This window comes from Heterocephalus glaber, unplaced genomic scaffold (assembly GCF_053883595.1).
Source record: "Heterocephalus glaber isolate CG9 unplaced genomic scaffold, H.glaber_assembly_v1.0 deba00000621, whole genome shotgun sequence".
NCBI classification, from domain to species: domain Eukaryota; kingdom Metazoa; phylum Chordata; class Mammalia; order Rodentia; family Bathyergidae; genus Heterocephalus; species Heterocephalus glaber.
In genome coordinates, this window is record NW_028258153.1 from 24,316,220 (window position 1) to 24,322,507 (window position 6,288).

At 43.1% G+C, this 6,288-nt stretch overlaps 1 protein-coding gene across 9 annotated transcripts in view; it reads right to left on the reverse strand.

Moving 5' to 3' along the window:
- The window catches only part of Cnot4 (CCR4-NOT transcription complex subunit 4), a 137,958-nt gene extending 137,569 nt beyond the window's left edge, over window positions 1–389 (reverse strand). For 5 of the 9 annotated variants that reach the window (XM_004851230.4, XM_013074498.3, XM_087205885.1 and 2 more), the window contains exon 1: window positions 157–387. The gene's annotated coding sequence lies outside the window, so the exon portion shown is untranslated. Of the gene's footprint in view, window positions 1–156 lie in introns of all 9 variants that reach the window. The other 4 variants (XM_004851229.4, XM_013074497.3, XM_087205884.1 and 1 more) reach the window with 2 other exon arrangements.
- Window positions 390–6,288: the final 5,899 nt, after the last annotated feature.

A 6,288-nucleotide genomic window follows, 5' to 3' on the forward strand; every position in this document is an offset into this window, starting at 1 on the left:
AGGAGGAGGAGAAAGGCCGAGGAGGAGGAGGAGGCTGAAGGGGAGGCGGGGGGTGGGGAGGAAGGGGGGTGCGGCCTGCACAATCCCCGCGAAGCCTCCGCGCTCTAGTAGCCGGTCAGTCCCGGGTTTCCCCTAAGCCCAACCCCGTATACTCACCCAACTGCCCTGCCTCGCTTTTCCCTTAGCCGACTCCACGCGCTGCCGCGTTCTCAAGAGAGACCACTAAGCGAGTGTCGAGGGCAAAACTCTTCAGAACCAGGCCTGATTGCTTCAGCGAGTCCGACCTTTACGGCCGAGAGAGACTCTCAGCTTTCGGTGGGTTCCACAGCCAGACGGGCCACCATCTTACATTAGGGTAAGACTCCTCCGGCCTCCGGTGCGCAGGCGCACGCCGATCCGGCCGGGAGGGCCAGCGGAGGGGCGGGGCAAGCGGCCGAGTGGAAGGTTGCGGCGGTCGCGCCCGCGGCATTCCGGGAGTTGTAGTCCTCCGGGAGCCATCGCCCCGGGGCAGGCCGGGAGTTGAAGTCCCTACAGCGAGGGCGGCGGGGAGGGCCACCCTCACGTGGTTGCTGGGCCGCTGTCTTCCTGTTTTGTTGCTCTCTCTGCGGCGGGTGCGGATCCAGTGTTATTTGAGTGGTGGATTTCCTTGGTATTTGCACATCCTCGTTGTCCGCTGAGGCAAACTTCTCCGGTTTAGGGGAAGCCGGGAACACCCTTCCTCCGCCCCGCCCACCGAGATAGGTGTCTGAAGGGGCGGGGTGGGCGCGGGGCGGGCTGCGGGGAGGAAGGGCGCGCAATTTGATCCTGATGGAGAATTTGACACCGGCTGGGCGTTTGCTGGGAAACGTGCGCGTGAACTCGTTTCCCCTTTGAGCAGTCTGCACCGCGTTCTCACCGTGAAAGCGCCAGTGAGGAAATGCCCTAAATCATCCTGTGCACGTTGCCCAAGAGGACGTAAGACCCTGCACTTAAAGTATGTTTCTGATGATGGGGAGCTTCGAAGTCCTGTCGGAACGCTGTGTGCGCCAAGCTCCCAAACTCCGCACATATCCACAAAACCCCGAAACCAGCCCCGGGAATCCTCAGTCACAAACCTCGGCCCATTTAGTGGTCCCGCCAGGTTGCCTCCTAGCGCTGAGGTCCAACTGGCGCTCGAAAGCAATCGTTTGTGCTTTATGCATGTGTTCTTCACCCATTCAGGCAACAAATCCTCTCTGCGCTTCTCCTGGGTACTCAGCACTGCCCTGTACCTTGGGATTGCCATGATAAGCAAAGCTAACAATTCCCTGTCCCCATTCCAGTGAGTGTGAATTGAGTTTAGGGAGAGGGAAGAGGACGCAGTTTTTTGATTTTTCTTTTTTCCAGTACCGGAAATTGAACTCAGGACCTTGAGCTTGCCAGGCAGGAGCGGTGCCATTGAGCTAAATCCCAGGCCCCTGGACGAAATTTTTTAAAGACAAGATTAAAATTCGTCACTAATAAGGGGAAAAAACAAGGAAGAGGCATAGGGAAAGAGACTGCAATTTTAAATCTCTAAATCTAATAGCAAGAAGCCACTTTCACTCTTTCTTAAAAAGTATATTCGCTTTGTTTCTTCACAGTCTAGAGATGATTATTTGGTAAAAAATATTAAAATATGTAATCAACTCATTACTACAATTTGAAATTATAGACTCACAATGTGATTGGGTAGCAAGAAAACTTGTGAAATTATTTGGATTTAGGTGAAATGCCTATTCTGTTTAGGTGATGTGTATTTGTTTAAACGTGTGTTTATTTTTTCTTGACTATATCACTAGTTTTGTGATAAAGTGGTGAAAAGAACAAATTAAAGAGAATTCTTTCCATTGTTGATGACTAGAATGAATAAGAACTGTTTACAGTAAGAACTGGCCGGGTTTTTTTTTTTCCTATCTTTTTTGAGACAGGGTCTCACTATGTAGTTCAGACTAGCCTTCAACTCTCACTGTGCACCCCAGGTTGGCCTGGAACTTGCAGTGATCCTCCAACATCAGCCTCCCAAGGGCATGCATGACCATGCCTAATTTATTTTGTTTTTATTTTTTAATTTTATTTTGGTACTGGGGATTGAACTTGGGTCCTTGCGCTTGCTCGGCAGGCGGCAAAACCACTGAGCTAAATCCCCGGCCCACCATGCCTAATTTAAAAGGCAGCTAAATATCACTTAATCTGATGACAACCTTAGTTTACCCAATACCCTTTTCATGTATTAAATAAATATTTTCATAGTGTCCCCTTTATTTGCCTAAAGTGAAATTCATAGGCACTGTAACCTACCTACATTCATGATTTTGTTTTAAATCAAAATAATGCACTATTTTTACAGTATAAAGAAATTTAGAATATGTTATGGCTTTTATCTAGATGCCCCTCAGAAGCCTCAGGCGATCATGGATGGGACTTTTGGAAGGTGGCTTGATTATGAGTGTGTGATCCTGTATTAAGTGGATTAGGCCAGTGATTGGTTTATCCTGGTTCTGGGTGTGACTGAATGGATTTACTGCCACCCTGGGTGTGGGTAGCACCAACCAATAGGCTTGTAGCCTGGATGGAATGTAAAGGGACCAAAGGAAGGCCGACTCACTGCCTCCTAGTGCCACACCATGAGCTTGTTCTCTTCCTGATGCCCCTCTGCCATGCCACCCTGCCTTGGAGCCAGCTGACTCTGGGCTGAAACCACTACAAATTGTGAGCTAAAATAAACTTTCCTCCTTTAACTTGTGAGTGTCAGGTATTTTGTGCCAGTAACGAGAAAGTAAACTAAGACAGAATGAAATTATTTGCATTTCAATATACAAATGTTTAGGTATAACTGTTCTACAAAAATAGAATGAATTCATCATTTGCTAGCACTGTAAGTAAAATCCCCATGAATGTGAAAGCTACAAATGCCAGCTGACACAGATGTAGTGTTGGCCCACACTGGTAGACAACACTGATCTGTTTCAGTGTGTACTTTAGATGTATTCCTAAAACATTCTCTGTTATTAAAAACAAGTCCATGTGTAAAATAAGTTAATTTTAGGTTCAGAAAATTATATGTCCTCTATAGTAGGACATATAAAATTAATGAGGAGCACAAAATAGTTTTTGTTTGGTTGGTTTTTGTTTTTATTTGGGGGAGCATTCTGAGGATTGAGCCCAGACTTTCACATGAGCTAACACCACCAGCATTTTATATTTTTATTTTGAGATAGGGTCTCACTAAGTCATTGAGTTGTCCAGGCTGGGCTCAAACTTGCCAACCTCCTGCCTCAATCTCTCAAAGTACTAGGATTACAGGTGTGCAGCACTCCTCCTGGCAAAAATAATTTTTCATTGTGAGAACAGACCCGCCTTACAGGAAGTTTAGCATAGCTGGTTGGTCCCTGTACTCTAAAGCCCAGCAGTACTCTACCTCCCAAAGTATCCAACACTAGGGGGCAATGCACCCCTGTGTTGAGAGCCACTTATTAATGAAGCCTGACGGTAAGGAACCGACATTCTTAGGCACCAACTAATTACTGACAGTCACTACTCTCTCAGGGTGGTGGTACTTTTAGTACTTTTTTTTTAAACCTATTTCTTATATATTTAGGCATTTAATGTGTACATGCATTAATTTCATAGATTTGTCCATGTAACAATTCTCAAAAACACATCTGCATATTCACAGAAAAAAAGGAAAGATTCATATGTATCATATATTTAGTGTACAGTTAGTTACCTGGGAAGACTGTGATTTAAAAGGAGTGGAGAGAGAACATAACTTTATTTATACACTAGTTTTACACATTAAAAACAAACTACTGGGCCGAGAATTTAGCTCAGTGGTTCCGGCACCTGCCTCGTAAGTGCAAGGACCCAAGTTTGATCCCTGGTACCAAAACAAAAAACAAAAACCAAAAAAAACCCCAAATTGCTGCATAGAGAAAGGCAAGAAAAAATAACTACTGTTATTAAGTTTAGTTGGTTAATTCCTTTTTCAGTCATTGAAGGGATGACTCTGATTGCAGTGGCAGTAAAGTTTTTAAAAAATGATAAATTCAGGACATATTTTTTGAGGTTGACATAATAGGACTTGATGATGAACTGGCTGTGAATGAGTTCTCAGGGACAATTTCACATTTTCTGGGTTAGTGACCATTAATGGATAGAAACTCCTTTGGTAAAAGAGGGATGATGAATCTTGCAGCAGCATCTGTGGAAAATAGGAGGACAACCTCAGCAGAAAGACACCAAGATTTCATGGAAATATTGTTATGACATATCTAGATGTACCCCCAAAGCCTTATGCACTCATTGGTGGGATTTTGGGGAGTGACTGGATCATGGATGTATGATACTGAATTAGCCCACTGATTTGTTTAGCACAACTCTGGTTGTGGATACTTGACTTACTGAAAAGGGAAGACCCATTCTGGGTGCGGGTGGCAACAACCAATAGGCTTGTAGCCTGGACAGAATAAAAAGGGAAAGGAAAAGAAAAATACTGCTTCCTGCTTACCATACTATGAAATATTTCTCCTCTGCCATGTCCTCTGCCCTGCCGCCCTGCCGCCCTGCCGCCCTGCCGCCCTGCCGCCCTGCCGCCCTGCCTTGGAACCAACTGACGATGGACTGAAACCTCTGCAAATTGTGAGCTAAAATAAACCTTACTCCTTTAACTTGTGGATGCTGGGTATTTTGTCTCAGCAATGAGAAAGTAATTAAGACATATTGTTTGCCCATTTGAGATTGGTAAATTTATAAATTATAGTGAGGCTGAGGCTGGGGGTGGTGGCACATACCTGTAATCCCAGCACTCAGAAGACTGAGGTAGGAGGATAGCTGAGAGTTTGAGGCCAGCATGGGCTATACAGTGAGTTCAAGGCCAGCCTGAATTATATAGTGAGAGCCTGTCTCATAAAACAAAAAATATATATATTTTAAAATATATATATATATTATACACACACACACACACACACACACACACATTGGTGTTTGTATTTTGCTTAACTTGGTGGTTTTTCTGTAGTAATAATGCATAACTTATCACCTGTAATCCCAGCACTTGGGAGGCTGAGGCAGGAGGATCGCTGTGAGTTCAAGGCCAGCCTGAACTACATAGTGGGACCCTGTCTTAAAAACAAAACAAAACAAAAAAAAATGTTCTGTTGTTGGGATTATCTAGGCTAAAGAAGGAGAATAAAGATGGGAAGAATTATTGGGCAACCGATATTATGGGGTCTCATTTTTTCAATCTATATATTATTATATGGATATTTTAATTTAAAAATTCAAGTTATATTTTTTAGAGATAATCTTATATGTAAACATACCAGGCAAAAAGAAAGAATCTTTTTCACAATCTTATTAATTCCAGATTGACTTCATATTAATAAATACTAGCTAGGCATGGCAGTACATACCTGTAATCCAAGCTACTTAGGAAGCTAGGGCAAGAGGATGGTAAATTTGAGGCCAGCCTGGGCAATATAACGAGACTCAAAAAAGAACTGAGGATGTAGCTTAGTGGTACAGTGCTTCTGTGTTCAACTGAAAATGAAATTAAAAACTAAAATATCACTTTATAATGGAGCTTTTTTCCAAAACCCCCTTACCTTTTAATTTTATTATTTATCTTTTCAATTTAATAGAATGATTATTTGAGTGCTAAATATTGAGTATATGATGGTGAGCAAAAGCACTACACAGATCTCAGGGTATGAAAGAATAGGCAACAAATAAAATAATAAACAAGTTACTTGTATGCTGTCAAAACATTTGGAATGAAAAAGAACAAAACAGAAGTATCAAGAAGAGGCTACTTTAGCGTGGAAAGCCTTCCAAAGAGATGACTTAATCTGAGATTTAAAGGATGAGAAGATATTATCCATTTTTAAAATGGCCCATGCCAAGACCTTGATTCAGCAATACTATTTGCATATTTCAGGACTGGAAATAAAGTTGATGCAGCAGCACAGTGGTAGGAGATGAGGCTAGACAAGGAGGGAAGACTGAGATTATGCAGGGTTTTATGTGAAGTTTGGATTTTATTCTAAGTAGAATAAGAGATGATTGAATATTAAAGTGAAGCTGTGATGTGACTCAGTCTTTTCAAAAGATCACTGTGGCTGCATAGGAACAATAGATCCAAGATGGTTGGCCAGTTGTAGAAGTGGACAGACTCGCTACAGACTAAGATGCCTAGTGGAAGCTCGTCCTGGAGATGGAGTGTGCCATAGACCAAGGAAGGACTGGGACTAGCATGATGTGAATGAGGCATTTACCTTAGGCAAAGAA